The sequence below is a fragment of the Notamacropus eugenii genome, chromosome 5 (genome assembly GCF_028372415.1).
Source record: "Notamacropus eugenii isolate mMacEug1 chromosome 5, mMacEug1.pri_v2, whole genome shotgun sequence".
NCBI classification, from domain to species: Eukaryota; Metazoa; Chordata; class Mammalia; order Diprotodontia; family Macropodidae; genus Notamacropus; species Notamacropus eugenii.
Genome location: NC_092876.1, coordinates 379,466,657 through 379,493,993, shown reverse-complemented (window position 1 = coordinate 379,493,993; position 27,337 = coordinate 379,466,657). Strand labels below are relative to the sequence as shown.

The following is a 27,337-nucleotide window of genomic DNA, read 5'->3' as shown; positions in this document are numbered from 1 at the left end:
AGGAAAATAAGAACTAGAACAGTTAAGCGACTTGGCCAAGGTCTCACATCTAGGAATTGGCAGAGCTAGGATTTGAATTGAGGTCCTCTCACCTCAAATCTAGCATATTTTTCATTGAGCATCCTTGTAAGGGCACTCCCTCCACTAATACAGATCTCCACCTCTCTCTATCTGGGCAGATATTATGAACTACTATGGCCAAACAAAACAAAAACAAATGAAAAACAAAAACTCATCATCTAGATGCCAGCTCTCTGATAATAAGCCTCATCGTCTGGATTGACTACTTCTCAGACAGTAGGTGCCATCTTTTTCTGGGCCAAATATTCTTCTGCTTGGAAGAAGGTTTCAGAATCTGTGTTCTCCTGTTACAGTTTCCAAGATCACAGGGTCACCTCTGTCCCATGATGAAATATTGGAGAAGGACTTCAATAGAATGCTTTCATATGCAATTAATTAAGGCCAATTACAATTGCACTTGTGTAAGTGAGACTTAGCATGCTGGCCACCACTGCAATTAAAAATCCACATGGCTACTTCCACTGTTGACTGGACATCAAAAGCTCTGCAGGTGATGAGTTAATTAAACTCTAAATCTATTTCATCTAGAAATTACTGTGGAGGGAACTAATTCCTACAGTGTAGTTAGAATAAAAATAGAAGACACAGAAGAGGGAAGAGTATTTGACTGGTAGATAGAGATAGCTGGATTTGTCTTACTTGGCCATATTAGATATTTTGACCTTTAAGGGAAGAGGAAGGGAAGGAAATAAACATTTACTAAAGATCTCTATGTTCCAGGGTTGGTGCCAAGGACTTCACAAATATAATTTCATTTGATCATCAGAACAACCTTGTGAGGTAGGTGCTATTATTATCTCCATCTTATAGTTGAGGAAGCTGAGGCAGGGAGACGTTTAGTGATATACCCAGGTCACATAGCTAATAATAATAACTAGCGTTTATATAATGCTTACTATATGCCAGTGTAAAGTCAGTCAGGGCGGCACACCTGAGGACTCCTGCTGTGAATGATTTCAAGGATCTAATCGCATAGCATAACGAACTCTCTATTTATTTAGCAATAAACTAAACATTGTTCAATAAAGTAGAGCATAACATTCATAATAACATCCTTAATCAATACCAAGTGTCCAAGTAAAGTTTTCTTTCAAAATATCCCACCATCCTCCCCTAGGCCACAGTAAGAGCAATCTTCTTAATCAATAAACAGTGTCCAAGGAAAGTCCTCTCTCGTCTTGACTTGAGGCTGACTTCCAAACCCCACAGGCGCCTTACAGCTCTTGCTTGGGTTCACAGGCAGGCAACTCTCTGCTCCTGCTGCTTGGCCCAACTCACGGGTACTGTTCCACTCCAGACTCTTCCTGCTTCTACATGACAGCAAGCTCCAGGGGTTCCTGCCCACAGCTTCTGTTTCTAGGGAAACAGAATTTAACAGGGTTGTAACAATATTTATACACATTACCAGTGCCATCATCTCAATACGCTCGTAAAGATCAACAGACAGGGCTTCTATCTGAGAAATTAACACAGATCCACAGACAGGGCTTCGACATCACAAATATACTTTCTGTTAGGCCTTTCCACAAACAAGTTCCCCAAGCTCGCTCACAGTCTGTTCTCCTCAGCTCTGCTTCTGAGCTCCCTCTGTAATATATACATATGTATTATAGAAACAGCAAGCTGGCCATTATAATCAGGTATTTTGAAATTATTATTTTTTTAAATTCTCACAACAACTCTGGGAGATAGATGCTAGTATTACCCCTGTTTTACAGAGGAGGAAACTGAAACAAACAGAAGTTAAGTGACTTGCCTAGGGGCACACAGCTAGCAAGTGTCTGGGATCAGATTTAAACTCAGGTCCTCCTGATGCAAGACTTAGCACTTTCTCCACTGGACCACCTAGCTGTCTTTAAGAATGTTTACTCTGAAAGTTTACATTATTGCCTTCCCAATAAGGGGACAGGGGAGGGAGAAATTTGGAACTCAAAATTTTTTAAAAATGTGAAAAATAGTTTCTATATGTAACTAGGAAAAATAAAATATTAAGAGAATACATTTAAGTAATTTAATGTGCTCTTGTTATGTTTCCTAATTTTTTGGAAGTATGTTCAATATCCTCAAAAAAATTTAAGCCCCCCTTGAGGTTGAAGCAATACACATAGAAACTTTTTTTGCATGTCCTAAACGTCTCATTCTCTCTTACCTCTTAGCAAATAATCCTTGGAGATCTAAGAAAAAGTAGAAATGACCATACAATCAGTTCATAATCTTATTTTTTGGCACAAAAGTGACCCTGTTTAATGGGCAGAAAGAAAGATACACTCCAGTATAGGAGGGCAAAATCTGCCCCCAGTCTCATCTGGTGAAGATGTGACCACCAGCTCCCTGGCTCTAGGTCAGAGTCCAAGGAGAAGGGGCAGAGTTTTGGTGATGGACAGAAGGGAAGAATGGGTAAAGTGGGTATGGGGGAAGGATGAGAATTGCAGAGTTAGCAATGACCAGGTCAGAGTGACTGGTGACTCAGGTGACTGGTCCTGAATCCTCAGGCAGGATTTCCAGGTTTCCTGTCAGGCTGGGAAGTTGACAAAGTACATCAGAAACAAGAGCTTCAGGAGTTGAGGTGAGTAACAGGGGCAAAAGTGAGACTGATGATAAGGGGCTTGCTGGGGTCCAGGATCTTTTACTTGTTTGGGGGTAGCTCCAGATGCACAGAGCTACATGTACTGCTCTTGGACATAGGTCAGAACATCTTCCACACTTAGGTTCAGAGTGAGTTCATCAATGTGTTTGAGGATTTCTTTGAAGCCAAAATCAGAGAACTTGAGGGCATCTCCACGTTGAGGATGATGCTGGCCACCAGCAGATGCTAGTTGGTGCCAGGGAACCCCTCTCCACAACTCCTCCCACAGATAAAGGGCATTAGGGAATGGAAACTCCCATTTGAACCAGATGAGCAGCCAGTGGAAACAGAATCAGAGAGTCCTGGGGGTCCAGGAAATCACAGAGTGGAAGATCCAAGACTCATAAAAACAACAGGAGTTTTCCTGGCTGAAGCTTTATTGCTTCCTGACATTCCTTGAAGTTTTCATGCACAAAGTTCAGGAAACCACAGAAACACCAAACATCATAGATCTCATTGTGAGTGACAAAAAGGATAGTAGAGAGATGATCACTCATACCCTGGACATAACCAAAGCCAAAATGGCGCATGCAGTAGGTCAAAAGAATTTCATTCAGTAGCCCCAGGACTGGGTTCAATGGCCTCCAGTAGAACTTGCTGCAGTCAGTATGGCTCTCCTTGCATTTGATGAGATTAAGATAGTTAATAGGTTTCTTTTTTTTAAAAACTTTTTATTGATTTTGAACTTAAATACAAAACAATAACATTTTCATGTACACAGAACAACATAAATATATAAAACCATGAATTTTCATTTCACACTGTTTACTTTTTAAAAATCTATTCATTAGATACTATATAATCATCTTCAAAGCTACCCTGATTTTCTGTGCTTCCTTCTAAGTTTTGTTCTCTTTGTTATGTTTCTTATTAAAATTTAGCAGAACTACCATTTTGTGCTAGATACCACTATAGATTTTCAACTTAAATACAAAAAAGACAAAAAAAAAATAACATTTTCATGTGCAAAAAACAACATAAAAATATAAAACTATGAATTTTCATTTCATACTTAAAAAAAAAACTACTCAATAGGTATTATACATAATTTACAAAGCTACCCTGGTTTTCTATGCTTCCTTCTAAGTTTTTTTTGTTCTCTCCTGTGCACATTTTTTATGTTTCTTTTTAAAATTCAGTACAACTACCATTTTGTGCTATAGACCATTGTAGTCAATTAATGAACTTGATAAAAGTTTTCATCAGTTGCTGCTTAGTGACCAAAAAAACCCCCAGATTTTGTTACCCCAACCTTAAAATAATCCAGGAAATCAGGTTGATGTGTATATGACAGTTTTGATGTGAATCCATAAAAAAATCTAATGGACATAGATTAAATAACCAAGTCCCCAGGAAAGAGGAGTTTTTCTACCAATCCACCAATGTTTGGCAATATGCCCTATCTTTTAAAAAGTAAAATAAAAATTATTCACAATTTACAAAACTAATGATATATAAAAGAAACAAAGATACTTAAACTTTCAGATGATGTTTTTGTAAGTTTTTATTCCCTCTTCTTCTGAAGTTATTAAGGTCTCAAACTGCACTAAAACTTTTGAGACATATCTATCTACCATCTACGTGTGTGTGTGTGTGTGTGTGTGTGTGTGTGTGTTATAGGAGGGACAAAAAGGGAGAAAGTGGATGTACTTGAGGTGAAATCTGCACAGGCATTCTAGGAATTTGGAATGCTGAAGGAGAGTATTCCAGACATCGGTAATACTCTGCACAAAGGCAAAGAGTTGGGAGATGGAATACTGTATGGGAGAAACAGGGAAGTAGGATTGATTAAAGTCCATGAAGGAAGAGTGATGTTCAACAAGTCTGAAAAGGGAGGCAGGAATCATATTATGAAAGGGATAAGCCGAGGAATTGGATATTTAATTCTTGAAGGAGCTGTGGGAAAAGTTCTTTAAGAGGGAACTGACATTGCCAAGCCTATCTTTTAGGAACATCAGGTTGACAGCTGTGTAAGGAGAGGATTAGAGATGGGAGACACTGGTTGGATTGGAGATGGAAGGGGCAGGAGACAGGGATACCAATTAGGAGGCTATGACAGTGGTCCAGTGGTTCCCCATGTTTTTTCTTCTGTACCCTCCTTTTCCACAGGAAGAGGAAATGTGTTATGAACCCCTAGAACAATATAACACATTATTCATAATATTCTGCATTTATTCACTGTTTATTTGTTGTTGTTCAGTCATTTTCAGTTCTGTACATCTCTACATGACCCCATGTGGGATTTTCCTGGCAAAGACACTGCAGTGGTTTGTTATTTCCTTCTCCAGCTCATTTTATAGATGAGGAAACTGAGGTAGACAGGGTTAAGTGACTTATGCAGGGTCACACAGCTAGTGACTGAGGCCAGATTTGGATTCAAGAAGATGTCTTCTGACTCTAGTCCTGGCAATCTATCCACTGTACCTCCTAGCAGATCCCATTTAATGCTTAAGGTACCATTAATTACTTTTTAGCTCAAATCCCTGGACCATCTTCATAAACTTTCGTGGTATTTTTGAACTACTAAATGGGAATGGCTGACAGTGAGAAGTTCGTTCAAGAGGAGATGATGATCTGAACTAGAATAATTTCTGTGAAAGTACATAGAAGGAAAGTAAGGAAAAAAATTATTAAGAGTCTAAAAAGTATGCCAGAGGGCAGCTAAGTGACACAGTCCTGGAGTCAGGAAGACTTCAAGTTCAAGTCCAGCCTCAGACACTTACTAGTTGTATGACCCTGGGTAAATTACTTCACCCTGTTTGCCTCAGTTTCCTCATCTGTAAAATGAGCTGGAAAAGGAAATGATAAACCACTCCAGAATCTTTGCCAAGAAAACCCCAAATGGGATCACAAAGAGTTGGACTCAGCTGAAAATGACTGAGTAACAATAAAAAAAAATGCCAGGCTTTAAAAACTTTACAAATAATATTTTATTGATTCTCACAACCCTATGAGGTAGGTACTATTATTATCTCCATTTTATAGGGATGATAGTATCAGTAATAATTACCTACAGGCTGAAAAGATCAAATGGCATAGCATGGTGATTTTTATTTTTGTTATTTATTTTTATTTCTGGAGCTTCTTACAGAGAACCCAAAGACCTCTAATTTGAGTTTCCACAGAAAGTAGTACGTTAACCTAAAAGTTGCAGACCTCAGGAGGCTGAGTTTTGACTGCCCAGCCCCTGTCACAAACTGAAGCAAATTGGGCTGCTTTTTTTTGCCTGCGCTAACATAGCTTGTCATCATCTGTACCTCACACAAAGGGCTGATGCTGACAGTGTTGTATTTACCAGTCTCTTGTTTCTATCATCAGCAAAGTGTGCCCCTGGGCTGTTTATCTTTGGGTTTTTTCCATTGCCATTTTCAACCATGGCCCCAGAATCCAGCAGTACAGTTACTGACATGGACAAAGAGATCTGTGGTTATTGATTCCTCTCCCCCCCACCAAAAAAAGAATGGCAAGTTGTGAGGCCTCCATATTTGCTTTGGATTTTGTTCTAGCTAGACAGCTAGGTAGTGTACTGGACAGAATGCCAGGTCTGAAGTCAGGAAGACTCATCTTCCTGAGTTGAAATCTGGCCTCAGACACTTAATAGCTATGTGACCTTGTGCAAGTCACTTTGCCTTGTTTGCCTCAGTTTCCTCATCTGTAAATGAGCTGGAGAAGGAAATAGTAAGCTGCTTCAGTATCTTTGCCAAGAAAACCCTGAAATGGGGTTATGGAGAGTTGGACATGACTGAAATGACTGGACAGTAACAAATTTCTTTTGGACAACATGGTGACACAGTGGATAAGAGTGCTGGACCTGGAGTCAGCAAGACTCGTCTTCCTGAGTTAAAATTTGACCTCAAACATTTACTAGCTGTGTGACCCTGGGCAAGTCACTTAACCCTGTTTGCTTCAGTTTCCTCATCTATAAAATGAGCTGGAGAAGGAAATGGCAAACCACTCCAGTATCTCTGCCAAGAAAATACTAAATGGGATCACCAAGAGTCAGACGTGACTGACATGATCAAAGAGTAACAACAATGAAATTGTTCTAGCCTGAGACAGCATGACACAGGATGCATGGAGCTGGATGCTGAATCAAGAAGACCAGGGTTTAAATCCTGTCTTTGACGCACACTGCTGCTGTATCCCTGGACTAATCTTTCCATCTCTCCATGAGCCTAAGGAACTCTTTAAATTATAAATTGGAAAAACGTTGCTTATATGCATTGGCAGAGGTAATTTTCTTACCAGGAGCTCCTCATACCAATAAAATCACAGATGTGGACCAAAATCAAAGATTGCTTCTGTAAGTTGACACTTAGGTCAGCCATGAGGTAGCTCAAATTTGTACTTTCTTCTTACTTTCCCACACTAACTCTCTCTTTTTTGCTCTCTCTACACAAAGTAGATATTCCTAATTGCATTTCAATTCCATTGTACTTAAAATCTTAATTGCTTCATACTTTATGTATTCAGAAGACCTAAAAGTTGCCCAGTGGGATTCCACTGCTTGCCCTTTATTTCCATCTCTCAGTTCATCTTTCCCTCCCCTCAATTCTGGATCTCAGTCTGGAAAATTGCTGAAAGTGAGATTCTCCTTCATTTGTAGGTACACAAATCTTGGCTTACTTCTGGCCACAGGTTCAATTCCTAGCTTCCTCAGTGCTAACTTTCACAGTGATGAGTATGGCAGGCAGCTGGCCCATTTCCTACTAGTTATCTCATTCCTTCATTGGGATGAACTATTTGGCCTGAGATCAGGCTTATGATTTAGCCATTTCAAGAGCAGGATTGAACAATCTCATCAAACAGTACAAAGGTATTGTTTTGAGAGAGTTTACAGTTTGGCTAACTGATTGAATCCTTTGCCGGGAATCCAGTTGGTACAATTGTAAGCATACTCTGAATGTGGGTAGAACTGATAAAAGCATTATGTCTTAGTTGGATTTCTACTTTGCTATCTTCACTGAGCTTTCAGTGTTCTATAAAAAGTAAAATAGATTAAGTGGAAAACAAATAACACAGCTTTCGCTGCAGAGAACTGATAACCACAAGGCATAGGGGCTATTGCTGTAAATCAGGGGGTTTCAACCTGTAGTCCAAGCATAGATTTCAGGAAGATCTTTGTAGTTTAGTTTCATGAGGGAAAAAAAATAGATCTTTACTTTCACTAATCTCTAACTGAAATTTAGCATCAGTTATTAATTATATGTTCATATCCCATTATAGTATTTACAGATAGCTTGAAATACTCTTTACTACTTTGATATCACTCTAGGTATTAGAGTCACTGCTAAATCATAGGTAATCATAGCCTTCCTGTCTAGAGACTGTATTAGTATAATTGATTTCCCTTATATTCTATGTATTTCAGATTATTCATTTAAAAATATTATTCTGAGAAATGGTCCATAGATTTCAACAAACTACCAAGGGATACATCACACACACACACACACACGCACACACACGCACACACACACACAAACACAAATTAAGAACTCTTGCTATAAATAAAATTCCTTGTAGAGAATCAAACATTTTTACATATACAGTCTCCCCAGAAGTTAAAGCCTAATCATTGTCTTTGCTCAAAATGACTTCCAATATGATGGAAGATTTTTCAATGGGTATATCCATTTTTGGTGCCAAGTCACAGAGCAAGGCTTTTTTTTCTTTTTTTGGGGGGGAGTAATGGGAAAAATCAATTTTGTCACATCGAAGTTACTGCTAAATGCTATTTACAGAACTCTCCTAGCTAGTTTGTTTTGTAATCAAGTGGGTTTAACTTGATCTCAAATCATGGTCCAAGCTTAAGTTGCTTTAAATAGCATGAAAGTCATTAGAGCGTGTGTCCCGTAGGGGCATTGCGCATTGATTTGTTTTTGCCTGTTACCCCAGCATTTGGTAGGCTGATGTATTTTTCCATGAATTGGGAAAGCAGTTTGCTTTTCCCACTGAGTGATGGAAGTCTCTCTTAAACTTCAAATTGCTGCAGTGACCACCTAATGACCATCATCTTGTGCCAATAAAAACACAAAATCCAGCAAGGACTCTCAGAAGGTCACAAGAAGACTGGCAAATTCAAGGAACAGTAATAACCATTCTTTAAGTACAATGGACGGTCATGATAATCCTCTGGAAATCTTTACAGTGATTCAGTGAGTAAATAGATATTTTTTTCAGATATTGTTTGATAATACTATAAATATTTAAAAGTACTGACTTTTTAAGGATAATGATGCTTTTTTTTACCATGTTCTAAGTTTATAATAATAAAGTATATTTAGGAATTGAGGATCACTGACCACAATTTGATCTTTTCAAAAACTTTAGTTGAATTGATTTGGAGCAATTAGAAAATCCTGAAGTTAATACGCGAGTAGTTAGCAGAAAATGTTTGCTTTTGCTTTGTTATTTCAACATGGGATAGAAATGAGTTGTATCTGCTATGTTGTCATGCTCACATTTCATACCTCCATTATATATTGAATAAATGAAATATTTATTAAAGGACCTCCTTCAACTTAGTGTTTATCTGACTCAAGCCATGTTGACTTTTTATGCATTTTCAAGTTAGTTTTTTTTTGAAGTAGTTTTTTGAAGTGAGTCATTTTAAAGATGTCCATTTATTTGCCCATGAATTCTTTTTAAAATTCCTTTGCTCCTCAATGTTACCTTAAGGGAGTTGTCCTCTTTTATCTGATTAATATCTGTTAATTAATATCTACATTAAGACTATCAGAGAGCCATATATGCACAGAGTAGTGTAGGAAATTAAAACTGAAATATGGGAGTTCAGGGATCAATGTATGTCTTCAGTAATTGATTTCTCTTTTCTGCAGCCATTGATTTTAGTGACATTTAGATGTGGGGTGCAGAAGTCCATTCTGTAAAATTAATGTGTGGACATCCATTGCACCTCCAGTTGTGGCCTGAAAGGTTTTCAGTGTAGTTGAATTCTTGTCCCTGAAGTGCTGTTTCTTAATTTCTAATTTTGAAGGGCAAGAGTGAGTGTAACTGCTTCTGGACCTACATTTTGGACCTTTCCTTTCTCACTTGTTGGAACTTTTGGAGAGGGTTTTGTAGACTGTCTGTAGTGAAGATAGAGAAAATGAAAGAACTTGAAACTTCATGTAATGAGTAATCTTTCTTATCAATGAAGTAAGGCCTTAATTGAAATTTTTAAAGAATTAAAACGAAGAAACAGTGTGTTTGGCATGTTACAGAGGTGGGGAACCTGCAGCCTGGAGGCCACATGCAACCCTTTAGGTCCTCAATTTCAGCCCTTTTCCTGAATCTATAGGACCCCACTTGAGGACCTAGAAGGCCACATGTGACCTCCAGGTTGCAGGTTCCCCACCGCTGACAGAGTACTGGATCTGAAATCAGAAAGATTTGGGTTCAGATCCCATTTTTGACATTTATTAGCTGTGTGAGCCTGGCCACATAGCTTCTGTGTGCTGCAGGGCACTCCCTAAAATTCGTCTTTAAGTCATAGAGAGGTAGGTATCCCATTCTGAAAAATTCTCCAAGAAAAATATTAATTCTATTAAAAATTGAATCAAGAGTAGAAAAATTTCTGAAATGGTATAATATATATTTCTTATTTTCTGTGGGGCAGTGGTTGTTGTTAAAAGACCATCATATTGTAAATACAATAGGATATGACACCATTTCAGACCTGCAAGGTGCCTTAGAGATAACCTAATTCAGCTCTATCATTTTAAAGATGAGGGGACTGCACACCTCTGCACAGGTGGAGTGACTTTCCCAAGATTATAGATCTAAATAGAGCCCTTCCAATGACAAAGCATCCCTGCATACTTCAAGGATACTGGTTTGTAGTGAAAAGTGCCTGATATTATTGACAGGAATAACTAAATGTTTGTTTTCTGTTAAGTGTAATTGAGCTATTTAACTGGTGTGACCAGTTTTCCAAATCATAAAATCCTTCCTGGCTTAGGTAAAAAATGAACCAAAGAAACCCAACAGAATAACTCAACCATGGTAATCTTTGTTACCAATTTAACAACAATTAGATTCATTGCTGGCAAAAATGAGAATGCAGAATCAAATGGGCATAATTATCAACTCAGTTCTTGCCCCAATATTTTTTGTAGCCTAATGAATCAAAGACCACATTTAGTGCAGGATGGCATGGGTGCCAAAGTTTATCATGACTACGCAAACCACTTAACCACACTCTCCTCTCAAAATCTGAGTGATTGCTATTCTATATGGTGCCTATCCTTGATGATTTCATAATCCTGAGGGAAACAACAAGGCAGCTATAAGTGGTGCAGTGGGCAGAAAGTCAAGCCTGGATTCAGGAAGACCCCCTGAGTTCAAATCTAACTTCAACACTTACTGGCTATGTAACTCTGGACAAGGCATTTAACTTCTCTCAAACTCCTTATCCTCATCTATAACCTGGGAACAATAATGACTCCTGCCTCACAGCATTGTTATGAGGATTACTTTGCAAACCTTAAAGAGCCGGTTCTTATTATGTTAGCTGTTATTTTATAGGGGCAGTGAGGTGGCACAATGTATAGAGAACCATCCTAGAACCAGGAAGATCAGCGTTCAAATCTTAGATGCTTACTAGCTTTATGACCCTGGGCAAGTCATTTAATACCTATTTGCCTCAGTTCCTCATCTGTAAAATTGGGACACACTGGAGAAGGAAATGGCAAACCACTCCAGTATCTCTGCCAAGAAAATGCCATGAACCAAAGGCCATGGGGTCATGTAGAGTTGGACACGACTAAACAACAAAAAATTAATTAAATGGAATTATTTCCTAGATGAGAAATCTGAGACCCAGCAGAGTTTTGACTACAGATTTACAACTAGTAAGGTGAAATTTACTGTCAATGACTCCAGTCAGAATCCTATGATTCTGAGTCATACATACAGTGTCTAGGCTTAAAATTCCCTTCCCTATCATTCCCTGTTCCCTCAGACTCATCATGGTCAGCTCCTTCTTTTCCATAACCCTATCCCTCTCTACTCATTTTGTCTGCTGGAACTCCCATTCTAGTATTAACAAATTGTTATAATTATTATACATAAATATATTACAGTATATATTTATATAAAATATATAATAAATATATGGTAAATAAATATATAATGAGTATTATAATAAATAAATATGATATAATAAATATATTGTAAGTATATTATAAGTATAATTGTAATAACAAACTTCCATTCATATTAGACACACACCCTCCTTTTGGTAATAACTTTGTATGTATTTTGTATTGAATGTCCTGTGTATATCTTGTTTTTCCCCAGTGGAATTTAAAGTTGAGATTGTCTTCTTTTTACCTTCCTATGCTCACTTCCTGTTACAGTGACTGACACATAGCTGACAACACACAGGTGCAGTGTTGAATTAAAGTGGCAGGGCTAGGGATTGAATGAAAATCTTCTGAATCCTAATCCAAGACTAGTGTTCTCTCCACTGAATTAAATAAAGCTAAAGCATCTACTTTGAGAAAGGCAATCATTATTATAAATATCACAGCATACCTTGCCTCCTTACCCAATTCAATATACCTCCTGAAAAGTATATTTTTATTGTTGAGTGAGAAGTCTAGGATTTATTTTAACTTTGATGAACTTAGAGTGAAACATAAAATTTTTAAACTTATGAATCATAAAGAATATTTCAATCCTTCACTCTTGACCTTGGATGTTGGGAAAACTTCCTGCAGAAATGGGAAAAAATGTTCATATTTTCCATTTAGCAAGTCTCATGATGGGGAACTTAGAGAGAGAGAGAGACACTGAGAGAAGATGGAGAAGAGGTGGTTTCATTTCTTGAACATTTGTGGTTATTAGTAGACATTAACCTGTTCACTTCTACCCAATAAATAAATCTTCAGAGCCCTTTAATCTTTTCATCCTTCAAAGAAACTTTCTGAGATTATGTTTCATCTTACTTAGTCATTTTTCAGCCATGCATGACTCTTCATGACCCCATTTGGGATTTTTGGCAGAGATACTGGAATGGTTTGCCATTTCCTTCTCCAGCTCATTTTATAGATGAGGAAACTGAGGCAAACAGGGTAAAGTGACTTAACCAGGGTCACACAGCTAGTCAGTGTCTGGAACTCAGGAATATAAATAACTCTTCCTGACTCCAGGTCTGGCACTGTATCCAATGCAAAACCTAGCTGCCCCTAAGTTTCATAGCAGATGTCAATCTACATTGGGAGAGGGAATTTCCTCACTGGGAGCTCCTTTTATTAATGATAACATAAATGATGAGCCAAACAATCAATAAGGTTTGTGTATACATGTATTTTGTGTGTGTATATATGTGTGTGTGTATGTATACATATATGTATGTATACATTAAAGACCCTTTCAATATTGTCTCATTAAACTCTCTCATCTCACAGATGAGAAAACTGGGCTACAGAGTTGGGCAAGAGACCCTTCCCACCCCTGGAAGTTAGTGGTAAATCTAGGAGAAGATCCCAGGTTAATTGAAAAGCAGTACTGTCTCATTGACACAAGGACATGCCTCTCCTTCTGTGTGGTGATCACTGTTTCTAGTGGCAACAATAATTATTAGTGTTTTGATTGGCTCAAGGGTTTAATATCATCATCAAAAGTGTATGTAAAGTGCTTTGCAAACCTTAAGAACTTTGTTTTTTAATATAAATTTTAATTTATGGAATAAAACAAGCATTTCCATGACAGTATAATAAAAAAGATTCTTGCACATGAAACTGTAAATCTATTATGTACAACTTGCCACTCCTTTTAAATATATCATAATGTTATCATGTAAATTCTTCTTTTTTCTTTTTTCCCTCCCCCCCAAAGATGATTACCATTAGACACAAATATATGTGTGTATGTATACATATTTGTATGTATACATATGAAAAATCACTCTAAAGTTTATAAAAATGTTGGCTAATTAACAGTTTTTGTGGGGTGGTATATTCAGTGCAAGATCACTGTACGAAGACATAAATTCGAATCCTGCCTTAGATCCTAATTAGTTGTGCAACCCTGGACAAATCACTTAATTTGTGAGTCTCAGTTTCTTCATATGTAAAGTAAGCAGCTACCCCAAAGGGTTATTGGGAGGATCGTACATGGAGATGACATATATGGAATACTTTGCAAACTCCAGTGTTATGTTAATGTTATTTGTCCTTTTTAATCACATTTTAGAAGACATCTGAACTGTCCTACTATGTGATTTGGTGTCTCTCAGGTTTCTTATGTTTTTGAATAAAGATGGTTTACTGGCTTACTCAACATTTCTGCTAAGGAACTAAAAAAGCAAACAGTAAAGAAGTCCAGGTTTCACTGTGTTTGCATCTGCTTGGACTGGTTGCTGCAGGTGCTGTTATTAGGAATTTCAATGCCTGAGGCAACAACTTAGGGCAAGCTTCTCCACTTGGGACCAGTCAAAAATGCCCTGGCAAATAAACTTTGTAATTCGTCGTGTGAAAATAATACAGATAACGAAGAGAGGCTATTGAGGAGGAGAATGTTAGTTAACTATTCGTGACTGAGGCAACGGTGCCAACTAGAATCAGCTAGTACTAGATGGAGAGCGCCAATCATTAAATTTTCAATGTGAGGATTTATACCTCAGAATCTGGCAAAAACAAAAAAACAAAAAAACAAAAAAAAACCCCGAAAATCCACAAACAGACACATGCACACAAATTCCTATGAATCAGGGCTTGATTTATTGTTTTGTTGACTGTCAAGACTTAAAGCTTAAAGAGAGGGAGAAAATGTTAATAATTAAATTAAATTTAAAAGTATCCTGCCCTCCCTTTTTTTTTTGAGAACTGGTTGTTAATCACTTACCAGCATATCTCTGCTTAGTGGATAGAATTTCAGAGTTGAAAGAGACTTGGAAGACAGTTGGTCCATCCCATGGGATCTGAGGAAAAGAGGTGGTCAATTAGTCAACAAAAATTTGTTGTCATGTCAACAAGCATATATAGCAGGACTAATTATATATTAGGCACTGAGATGCTAAGTGAGGAGGCTAATGCCCAATTCCTGTCCTGGAATACACACATACACACACACACACACACACACACACACACACACACACACACATACACACACACACTCTAAAAAGGAGAGAAGTTGGTCCAGGTACAAGAATGGAAGGAAAAGGAAGTTCTGGAAAGGGAATAGGGTGGGCCAATTGGGGATTTATTTATGGGTTAGAAGGAAAGTGGCAGGCAGTGAACAACTACTATCTAATATCCCACAAATGCCTGGAAAATGCTTCTCTACATTTCCCAGCCTGGGGCAACACTCCCTCACTCCACACACCCCCTCCCCCCACTACCTCCCCACCACCTTATTGCACTCATCTTTGCAAATCACTTTGTCAGGTTTATTGAGAAGGAAAGCTTGTTCCTCTATACTGATAATTGTTGTGGTCATTGTACTTTCTTTGTCTTTTGCCAGGGGCTTCCAGCACTGATAGCCTATCCAATACTTAAATGAGATTTATGATGACAAGTCCTGGTCTCAGTACTTCATTCTAGCATCAACATGTCTGTTTAAAAGAGATCTTATTTCTCCTGGTCACACTTTTCTGAAACCATTGATTCCAAAAGCACACATTTATATAGGCTTTTAGGTTTACATAGCACTTTTCTCATAACAGCTCTATAAGGTAGGTAATGCAAATAATTTTTTTCATTTTATAGCAAATGAATCTGAATCTCAGGGAAAATGATCAAAAAGTTAGCAAGTATTGGAGTCAGAGTTCAAACAAAGTTATCCTGCAAGTTCAGTGCTCTTTCCACCATGATATATTGCCTTACCTAAGAAATTTCCAAGTAGATTTGGGGGGGGGGTTAGGGAAGAATTAGTCATTTATTTCAATCAGTAAATTATAATAATACAAGCAGCTGGACAAAATAACTAGCTAATAATAATAGGTAGTATTTATACAGCACTTTACAGATGCTATTTCATTTTATACTGACAATACTCCTTAGAGGTAAGTGCTATTATTACATGCATTTTACAGATGAAGCAGACAGAGGTGAAATGATTTGACCATGGTCATGCAGCTAGCAAGTGTTTGAGGTTGTTTTTGAATTTAGTTCTTCCTAAATATTCCATATTTAGAGTAGTGACTGCTCTTAGAGTTTGGAAGATCTAGCTTCAAGTCTTGGCTCTGAAAGTGGCCAGCTGTATAAGTCACTTAATTTCCAGGAAACAAAATTAAAGGTGATTTGTTACTGATTTGCTTTAGAGAAGGGAATTGCCACACCAGGAGTTCACACAGAAAATTCACACATCTGCGGAATCGGAGATCCATCCTCTTCCTGCTCATCTCTGCCACAAAACAAGCCACTACTAAGAAATGTATTTTAAAAATCTGTCAATCATCTGAATTTCACAGGAAAGAACATTTTAAAATTGTGAAAATACAGTAGATAAGTATAGCTCTATTGCATGAAATAAGATATTTCATGTAAGCCGCTGTTTACTTTTAGCCTCCTAAGTAATTCTGGTAAATATCTTAGAGATAGGTTTCTTCCAAAAGGGGGAAAAATTACCAAAAGAGAAAAAAAAGGAAAATAGAAGCAGATCACAATAAAGATCTTTTTTTTTCATCCCCAAGTGCTGGTCAAGAAAAAACCCTAAAACCTAAAAATATTTTTAGAAAGAATTTTATGAAGTTGGCTTGACAGAGGGGAGAGCCAGATAAAGGTATGGCTTCTCCTGTCCCTCCAAATTTCTGTAAGTTTTATATTATATAGAGTTCAAACTAGAGTACAGGGAATAAGCAGTTTCCCTAGGTTGTTATACATCTACATACATACATACATATACATGTGTGTACATGTGCATGCATGTGCACGCGTGTGTGTTTCAGTTGTTTTTCAATTGTGTCCAGCTCTTTGTGACCCCATTTGGGGTTTTCTTGGCAGAGGTACTGGAGCAGTTTGCCATTTTCTTTTCCAGCTCATTTTACAGATGAGGAAACTGGGGCAAAGAGTTAAATTACTTTCCAGAGTTACGAAATTAGTAAGTTTCTGAAGTCAGATTTGAACTCAGGAAGGGGAGTCTTCCTGACTCTAGACCTAGCACTAAATCTGTTGCAGTGTGTGCGTGTGTATGTGTGTGTGTGTGTGTGTGTGTGTTTGTGTGTGTATAAATAGATACACAACCTTGAAATTATATCTATATAAAGTATGTATATAATTCTTAGTATCATATATATCATATATAATACTGTATACATATATATACATGTATATCCCAAAGAATTTGTTCTGTGAAGTTTAGATTCAGTCAAAGGGCCACACTTGAAGACCTAGAGGGTCACATGTGGCCTTGAGACCACAGGTTCCCCATCTCTGGTATATATGTATACATATGTATATGTATATAGATACGTATGTGTATATATATATATATGTGTATATATATAATATACACATAATGTATAAATATACATTATGTGTTTGTATATATACATATCCATTATATGTATGTGTATGTATATATATTTTTGTAAGTAAGTATTCAATAAATGAGTAAGTATTCAATTTTGTAAAGTAAGTTGTAAGTAAGTATTATAAGTAAGTATTCAATTTTTGGGTGAAGCCAAAACACAAGCTATTGTTTGGTTGAGGTCCTAACCATTCCTTTCAGTAATTTCTAGTTCCTCGGAGGGTTTCTGGGATCAGTATGTACTATATATAAACAGTATTTCACCACATGAAACTAGGTTCAAACAATATTAATAAATAATAAGGCATTTTCTCCATACAAGGCATCTTATCACTCTAAAGCAGAGGTCTCAAACTTGTAGCCACCAAAAACCAGATTAAGGTGGGGCCTAACCAGATGAAAATTTAGTGGGGAAATATTTAACAAAATAAAGGAAAATACAGTACAACATTGATAATGTTAATTTGTGGTTTTCTAAGTCAGTATGTAGCTCACGAAGGCAGCTAGGAGGCACAGTGGGATAGAGCACTGGGCCTGGGGTCAGGAAGACTCATCTTCCTGAATTCAAATCTGGCCTCAGATACTTACTAATTGTGTGATCCTGGGTAAGTCATTTAACCCTGTTTGCCTAAGTTTCCTCATCTGTAAAATGAGCTGGAAAAGGGAACGTCAAACCACTCTAGTATCTGCCAAGAAAACTCCAAATGGTGTAACCAAGAATAAGACACAACTGAAATGACTGAACAACAAAAATGCAGCCCACAGGAACCCATTTCTGTTTGAATTTGATGCCATTACTCTTAAAGGATAGGAATAAAGGATAAGTGGTAATAGAGCACTAATGAAAAAGCGGTAGATTTAGTGTCAGATGTCTGGAGTTTGAATTTCACCTCTGCCACTGACTTTTATTGTTGTTCAGTTCTGTCAAACTCTCCATGGACTGGAGACCCCATTCTCTTGGCAAAGATACTGACTACCTGTCATCCAAATCACTCAATCCCCTAGGCTGCTCAGCTTTCTCATCTGTAAAATGAAAGGATTGAACTAAATAGTTTCTTAAAGATCCCCTCCCTCTGTAAAACTATGATCTTATGAATATATTCCTTTGTTCCTTGTTGTAACTAGTCTTTGTCTCCTCTTTGAGAGTCTTAATTTTAAGTCAGATGGAGGTTATATAAAAAACTAATGATTTATGTTCATTAGAAAGAAAAATGTCAAGGATGTTTGAGACTGGGTATTGAGTGAAGGTGGTGATATTCTTTTTTTTTCAGGTGAAATTGATAATGTGTCATTCCCACTGAATGGAAAAAGGGAGGTTAGGGATACATAAAGTATTAGATAAGAAACTAGGGAAGAGTCCTATAAAAGACAGATAAACAGAGGAGGAAAGTTAGAAGTATTTTCCCTTCAAATCTCTTTATATAGTTGGGGGAGGGGGAAGAGAAGGTTCTGATAGAAATATAACCAGCTTGGCCACACATTAAACAAGTTTGGGGGATTCTGGAAAAATTATGATGTTAGCACTTGAACCTGGGAAGCATATCAAATTACAAAAATGTCAAACTGAGTTCATGGCTAAGACCTTAACATCACAACTAAGAGACAGAAGAGGTGATAATGTCTTAATGAATTCCTGGAGAGTGCCATTTCTGAAAACTACCAACCCTTTTCCATTATATCTATGAAAAAGTACTAGAATAAGGTTACTCAATTATGCCTTTTTTGACATTTTGGTCAGGTACTCTGAGTTTATGAACAAAGGATTTAGTGTAAATGGAGACACAGTAGCAAGAATAAATTTTTCCCTTTACATTTTCCCCTTCCATCTTAGATTAAGATGCCTATTCCATCAAATATCTCTTCTCTCAATCTATCATCCAGCCTGAAGTTTTCATTATTCCTTCACCACTCCTATAAGGCATTATAAGACTCCATTAAATCACAAATATATTATCTAGGAGGATAGCTCTATTACGATTATTCATAAATACTTTAGACTTGATGAGTCAGTCAATAACTTAGTAAGCAAGAATTTATTCACCTTGAGCTATGTAGCAGGCACTGTGCTAGGTACCAGGACACATGTGCAAATAATTATATAATTCTATTCTCAAGAAGCCTTATTGTTGTTCAATCATTTTAGTCGTATCTGACTCTTCATAAATCCATCTGGGGCTTTCTTGGCAAAGATACTAGAGTGGTTTACTATTTCCTTCTCTAGCTCATGTTATAGATGAGGAACTGAGGCAAACAGGGGTAAGTGACTTGCTGAAGGTCACAAAGATATTAAGTGTCTGAGGATTAACCTCCCTGACTCCAAGTCTGGCACTCTGTCCATTGCACTACCTAGTTGCTCCCTCAGGGAGCTTATTTTGTATGAATCACTATTCTAGGAGTGAAAAGACAAATCCATGACTGACAGAGAACATTCCTAAATGGAGTAGATCATGCCACAGGAAAGTTTTAATGAGAAATAAGGGGGGGGGGGGAACAAAAGATACTGATTGAAGAATTGGAGGTAAAGAGAAGGGTCCCAAGGCAGCCAGAAGGTGACAGATGATAGGTACCTGGTGCCTTGAGTGGTACGTGAAGGACAGATAAGGAAGGACGAAAAGGAAGTAATAGGGGAATACCAGTTCTCATGATTTATATTTGATTCAATGTTTCATTGTGGCACACTGGAGAGAACAGGAAAGGGAAGGGGAGAGGGACAGACAGGGACAGGAGCAGAGAGACACCCACAGAAAGACACAGAGAGAAGTAGAAGACAAACCAGTGGAGAGACAGAGAAACAGATGGGAAGAAAGAAGTGAACAAGTGAAAAGGCACGAAGAGACAGGGAAAGAGATAGGGAGAAAGAGATGGGAATGGGGGAAGAAGAAAAAGATGGGCTTGAGGGAAAGAGAGACAGAGAGACAGGACAGATGAGGAGGAGGAAGAAGAAGAAAAAGGAGGAGAAGAAGGAGGAGGAGGAGGAGGAAGAGGAGAAGAAGAGGAAGGAGAAAAGGAAGAACAAGGAGGAGATTTACTTGGAGAAGTTCTAATGGGGTAAAAAAATTAGAACCATAAAGTAATGGAATTACCTCAGAGGTCATTTAGCCTAATTTATATTTGAAACCTGTATCTGCAATATCCAAGATAATTCACTATCCAGACATCACTTGAAGGTCTCCAGTAATTGGGAACCCATTACCACTTAAAGGAGGCTGCTTCATTCTGGTTCTTTAATTAGAATTTCTTCCATTGATTTCATGGAGATCTGCTTCCTCGTTAAGTTCCATCCACCACCTCAGTAATGCTTTTCACCAAAATATATTGCTCACTGTCTCCTCATCCTATCCTGCCACTTTTATTAGGATCACAGATATGGAAGGCACCTCAGAGGCCTTCTAACTCATTCCTTTATTTGACAGATAAAGAGACCTAGGTGCAAAGAGCTTGACTTACCTCAAACTACATAGGTGGTAGACATCAGAAGTTGGATTCAAACCCAGGTCCTTTCATTCCAGAGCTAGTTTTTCTAAGAAACATGATATAGTAGAGATTGAACAAGGACATGTGAAGGAAGATACTATCTATATCCAGAGAACAAACTGATAAATAGAAGTGTAGAATGGTTTTATATACATACATAGGTACATACGTACCTATATACTTTTGTGTTTGTACACACACACACATACACAAACACACACACACACATATATATTTGTGTCTAATGATAGCCATCTCTAGGGTGGGGGGAGAGGAAAAGGTGGGGATGAAAAAAAGTTAAATGATAACTTTATTATATATTTAAGGGGAAATAGCAATTTGTACATAATAGATTTGCACTTTTCATGCAAAATCTTTTTTTCTATTATACTATATTATTTCTTAAGTTTTATTTCTTAAGTTCAGAATAAAATAAACTAGATTTTCAAAAAATTTCACTACATCAGGCTACCTCCCGTTCACACTATGGCTTTATTTGCAGTTTACTTAAAAAAAAAAACAAAAAAAACCTTTTTTGATGCTACAGACTTTCTGAATCAAAGTTATTAAAGCATCATCTATCAAATAGGATAAAAGTGAATTCAATATGAATGGAGACATACATTGCTTTGATGAATACACTTTTGACAGATGTACCATCTGTTTCCATTTGTCAGTTAGTTGAATTACTGGTCTGCTTGTGTATTATAAAGTATAATTCGTTCTCATCTGCATCACTGACAATAATCAAAATTTGAATCACTCTTCAAACACTATTTTTAATTATCTCCATTTCATTCTTTTCTTATCTTTATCATACCTACAGTTTGAATTTTGCAGTGATATATTTAGGTCTAGCCATATTATCTTGCGAGTTATAGATTAGTTTTTGTAATTTAGGTTAATGACATCCTGAATGATGGTGATTTAGTAAAAAAAAAAAAAAGAAAAGGTCATGGTGTCTCACTTATCTAGCTTAGTTAGGGAATGAGGTATTCAACAAAAGGAAATTCTCTAAATAATTCAATTTTCCCCTTCAAAAGATAAAACTTTGTTTTAACACTTTTAATGAAACTCTTTCTATATGTCTTATATGCTTCACTACCTTGTAAAGATGGAAGATGTAGAGCATGTGGTCAGAGTCCATTTTTAGACCACCCTGAAATATAGGCCATACTCTTGAAAGAACACTTCTGTGATTAGAAGGGGGAGTATACTCTGTATGTTGACTGATAAAATAATTCAGCCTTGATGACTCAGGGTCATCACTATGGGATTCCTTCTATTATTGAGGTTTTTAAAAATAGAATAGTAACAGGTCAGCCTAAGGAAGGCTTTTCAGAAGTTCAGTTCAACATGCTTTTATTCAGTGTTATCTCATTGTACAAAATCATAGAATCTTAGAGCTGGAAGGAATAAACCTGGTGTTGTAAACTTGTGTCTGAATCTCTGTGACCTCATTTGGTTTTTTCATGGCAGAGATACTGATGTACTTTGCCCTTTTCTTTCTTCGTTCATTTAACCGAGGCAAGCAGGGTTAAGTGATTTGCCCAGGGTTACACAGCTAGTATGTGTCAGAGGATGAATTTGAATTGATGAAGAGGAGTCCTCCTGATTCTAGGTCCAGCATTCTATCCACTATACAAAGGATTCTTAAGTTTTTTTTCCACTCACATCTCCTTCAGGACTTCTGAAACTGTGGGTCACCACCTAGACTCCACCACCTAGAGAGAACCTGTGATATAATGGAAAACACAATGGGCTTTGAATCAGGAGACTTGTGGCTTGTTCTGGGCTTGGCCATTAACTACCTGCATCACTTCAGGAAAAAAAAATCCTACTTCTCTCTGATCCTCAGTTTTTCCATTTGAAAAATGAAGAAGTTGAGTTATATATAATAAGAAAGAGACACTGGGAGATGCCATGCTAAGTCCTAGGCATTGCAGAGATGCAAAGCGGAAGATAGATTGGAGAAAGGAGGAGCCTGAAGCCAGGAGTCCAATTAGGAAGCTGTAGTGACAGTCCCTGGGAGAGGTGATAAGGATTCGAACCAGAGTAGTGGTGGTGTTCATGGAAAGAAAGGAATGGGTCCTAAAGATAGAGTGAGGGTAGGATGGACCAGAATGAACAACTTAATGGATATGAAAGTTTGGCAGGGAGAAGGGTCTTAGAGGATTTACCTATCTTAAAGAAGTGGAAATTTTCATTGGCATTTTGATGATTACTTCTGAAAAAAAATATTTTATTATAAACACTAGAAATGTTATCTGTCGTTTAAAAACCAAAGTAGCTATGAGATTTTTAGTTTAAAGTTCATTTTCCTTAAAACAAACCAGATGAAGCAGATAGCACAATTATTATCATCTTCCTTTTGCAGAGAAAACCAGGCTCAGAAATGAAGTGTCTTGCTAAAGGTCACAAACCTTATATGGTGGAACTTGAGCCCATCTCCAGTCAGATGTTTGGCTCTACATTCAGTATTCTGTTACGCCATGCTCCCTCTCTGATAGCTCAGAATGGCAGTTTTTAGAGAGGCAACTTTACTGCTTGTTCAGAATTTTTTTTTAAGTTATAGCTGTGGTAGTGTTAATTAGTACTAATAATAGCTTTCCTGACCTCCTGTGACTTCAGAATATCTGGTTGAAATTAATCTCTGCAGAAAAAGTTGGCTTCTTTAAAACATGATACAATTTAGGAATCACTGTTACAAGGATCTATTGTTTTTCATAATCATAGGTAGTGTGGAAAAAGAAGTATTATTCAAATCTCTTTTTCCATCACCATTCAATATAGGTATATGCTAAATTGCTTGGGGATGAAGGGTACATACATGCTTTCATCAGAACCACATCTTAAAATGCTAGTCTTAATTATTAAAATGAGAGGGGTAGCAACAATAGAGTGATTTTTATACAAAACCCGGCTTGCTTTGCCTAAAACAGGATGGGATAAGGAAGTCATTCCCAATGTCCACTTATATCACATTTTCTGCCATGGAAAAAGGGTAAAACATGAATGACTGTTTGCTGTATGAACAGTTGATCTACAAATCTTGATTTTTCTATGAGCATGAGACTTGAGTGTCTGAGAAGGGCAATGGTTCATAAATTGCCTCTCCTATTTCAATTAATCAACAAGTATTTTTTAAGCTCTAAGTAGGAAGAATTATGCTAGGTACTTTAGTATACAAAGACAAATTCTGACTTCAAAGAGATTTATGTTTGATGACAGGAAACAGCCTGTAAATATACAATACAAAAAAATTGTGTGTGTGTGTGTGTGTGTGTGTGTGTGTGTGTGTGTGTGTGTGTGTGCGCGGGCGTGTGTGTGATGAGGGGAGGAGACAGTAACAGCTAGGTCAATCAGAAGAGACCTGATGTAAGGAGGTAGCACTTTACTTGAAATATGAAAGAAGCCCAGGGAGCAGAAAGAATATTGACTCCAGTTTGAAGACCTAGATTTAACTTCTGCATCTGACACTGATGGGGTACAGACTCTGGGAACCTCCTTGAAATCTCCTTGAATCTTCCCACTTAATCTGGCCTTTCATTTCAAATCTGTTACCCTTAACCTAGCCTGGCCTTCTACCTATTACCTCAGGATTGCCCCACCTGCTTCCCACCCCAGCCCTCCAAAGTCTGTTTTCTCTAGATTGCCTCCAGCTGTTCCCACCCTCAGTCACCCCAGTCCCATTAAGATCCTCCTTGGACTCCTCCTCAGACCTTCCCTAAACTGCTCCTCCTATCACCCCAGAATACTAGACCACCCTCTTTCTTTCCAGATTGCTCCATGGGCATGTAGAGTATGGAAAGCATATTTTGAGTAAATGAAAACATCAGCTGGCCTGGGGTCAGGTGCTAAGGAATGGTTTAAAACTCACAGAAGCTGTCCTCTCCTTTCATCAACATACAGAATGAAAGGTTTTTCTAGATTAGATTTAGTTTTCAAAGTCTCAAAAGCTTTAGCCAGTTTGGCATCCCACTCTACAGGAAGTGAGTCAGGACCTTGAATAGTTAATAGTTTCAGTGCCTCCAAGACCTTGGGTTTAATTGGATATTGGTTGTGATGGGAGAACACTTTAGGGTCTGGGAGGCTAACAAGGGCTGGGGTGGCAGAAATAGCTAGCCTAGGAATTCCTGGATCCCAAACAAATGGGATCCCACACTTTCAAGTGAACATGTGGAGATCTGGTGAACAAAGGGAAAAGGAAGACAGGATGTTTAACTAGATAAAACTGACTCCCCAATTTCACCATCAGGTCTCTTCCCAACAAGGGGGCAGGACCAGAGGAGATAGTAAGGGAAGAGCATTTAAACAACGGATCCTCAGATAGACGGGGAGGGGGGTATGTCTGGAGACATTCCTTAATAACCCCTTCCATGCCCAGGACTTGACTGGTCGAGGGGCAGATAGGGCTTTCCCATCTTTCTGGATCTTGAGAAGATGGAAGGACAAGGTACTGGGCGGGGCAGGGTAACTCAACCACTTTTCCACCCTGAGGGACAATCCTTCCTCCAATGTCCCTCCTGGTTACATGGGCACAGTTCCACAGGCATTGGTTCCTGGGGCTTCCTCTGAGGGGGAAACGTGGAGGAGCACTCCTTGGATCAGTGACCCTTCTTGTGGCATTGAAAGAAGGTTTCTCCTTTGTCCAAGCAGCCAGGCTTCCTCCAAGGTTGCGCCCTGGAGGGGTACTGCCAGGGTCTTTTCCTGACCATGGCAAACAACCAAGAATTGAGTATGTTCTCTGTCTCTAGACCTTTCACTTCATTTTCTTTCCTCTGCTTTAACTAAGTCTCTGTTGTTAAAGACTCCAAAGGCCATCTCCAGTAATTGGGCCTGAGGTGTTTGGGGGTCCCATTACCAATTTCTGCAGTTCCCCCCTAATATCTAGAGCAGACTGATTAATAAAATACATGCTAAGGACTGCTGTCCCTTCTATAGAGTCAGGATCCAAACTTGTATACTTTTTAATAGCTTCTACTAGCTGGTCTTGAAAAAGGGCAGGGTTTTCCTTTTCTCCCTGAGTAATTTCCCAAATTTTTTGAAACTTTACTTGCTTTTGAAATGCAGTTCTTAGGCCTTCTAACAGGCAAATTTCCACCTAGTCTCGATTTCCTCTATCCTCACTCTTTTGATAATCCCATCCTGGGTCACTAGTGGGAATAGCAGCTCTTCCACGGGGATATTTTGTGGGGTCATCGCTAGCCAAACAATCCCCAAACTTTTGGGCTTGTTCCCAGATTCTCCTCTTCTCCTCAATGGAACAAGTAGAGAAGAGGATGTGCAAATCACCCCAAGAAAGCTCAAATTGTAGGGATATGTTCCTAAACCCTCAGTAAACCTAGTGGGGTTCTTCCAAGTATCTCCCCAGTTTCCCTTTAACCTGAATGAGGTCTGAGATAGAGAATGGGACATGGGCTCTAATTGTCCCAATAGTGGAGGCAGGTACCTTCAGGGGAAACAGTCCTGAGGGTGCTGTAGGGATGGGGCCTGAGGTCTGAGTGGAGGAGGGGCTGCAGAGGGAGGCACCTCAGCAAGACCCATGGCTAGGGCCAGGGAAAGAGAGAGGGCTGAAGCCCTAGGAGCCATAAGAAGGAAGTCATTTAATTGGCCCCCATTCTCCCTTTGTGGGGAAGTATTAGCTATGAGCATCTTTCAGGATTCTGAGAGAAATCAACAAAGGCCATTGTATAGGAAACTTCTATCCATTTTCCTTCTCTGCAGCAATATAATTCTAACTGCAGGGTAGTATTAATTTTTAAAGTTCCAAAATGGGCCATGCTTTGTGGCCCTTTAGGTGATACTGAGGCCAACTTTTTCTTTAAGTTCTTTAGAGAAACTAACTTTTTCCCAATTTTGTAAAAGACAATCCAAAGGCAAACTTTTGGGACTTGCAAAGGAGTGACCCATTGTACGTGTGGGGCCTGGAAGTCCCTTCCTCTACAAAGGAAGATTTAAGAGTAAGCCTCAAAAACAAACAGAACAAACCAAGGCAAAGGTACCTGAAGCTTTCACAATTCCCTGTTTCAGAGAGAATTAAAAGAATCTGGCATGTACTTCAAAACAGGGCCTCTGTCCCTGTCCTCCATGCTTCAGGAAGTGTGCCCAGGTCCATGGTCTCCAACATAACTACTGGCCTGAAAGATAGCCTCCTAGCTGTTTAACCTACTGAGACCTGACAGATCAGGCCCTAAAAGTGCTTCCAAGGCACTTGGAGAGCAAAAAGGGGATAAAGGAAAGGGGGTGGCTTACATATCTTCTAGTCTTGGCTCGTAAAGAACTTGAGATTAGCAGTGATTCCCATTCAGGGAACCATATGCTGAGGTTTGGGAACCATAATGAGATTTGGGGTGCTCAGGACCTTAAAATACCAACGTGCAGGGTCCTGCCAAATGAACTTGACTCAAGACTTCTTCCAGCCAAAGTAAAACAAAGTTTATTAAAGGTTCGCCGTATTGGGTTGACTCTTAAGGAGCCTATTTGTGACACTTGTATTGACAAGCAGGCATAGAATCTCAGATAGACAGAGTCAGAGCTGGATGGAATCTGAGTATCTTCATGGAGATGAGATGGAACTTGTATACAGAAAGACCATGGGAAAGATCTAGAGGTGGTCTAGTAGTCTGGGAAGAGGGTCTAAGGAGGATGTTGATGAGACTAGGGTGATGTAAT

The 27,337-nt window shown here is 38.3% G+C and overlaps 1 long non-coding RNA gene across 1 annotated transcript; it reads right to left on the bottom strand.

The window, feature by feature from the left end:
- Positions 1 to 1,075: 1,075 nt before the first annotated feature.
- LOC140506801 (uncharacterized) lies at positions 1,076 to 20,716 on the bottom strand. Its single transcript, XR_011968095.1, has 3 exons — positions 20,636 to 20,716; positions 14,561 to 14,636; positions 1,076 to 1,437 (listed from the first exon to the last, which is right to left on the bottom strand). It is a non-coding gene; the product is annotated as an uncharacterized lncRNA (long non-coding RNA).
- Between the last annotated feature and the right edge of the window lie 6,621 nt (positions 20,717 to 27,337).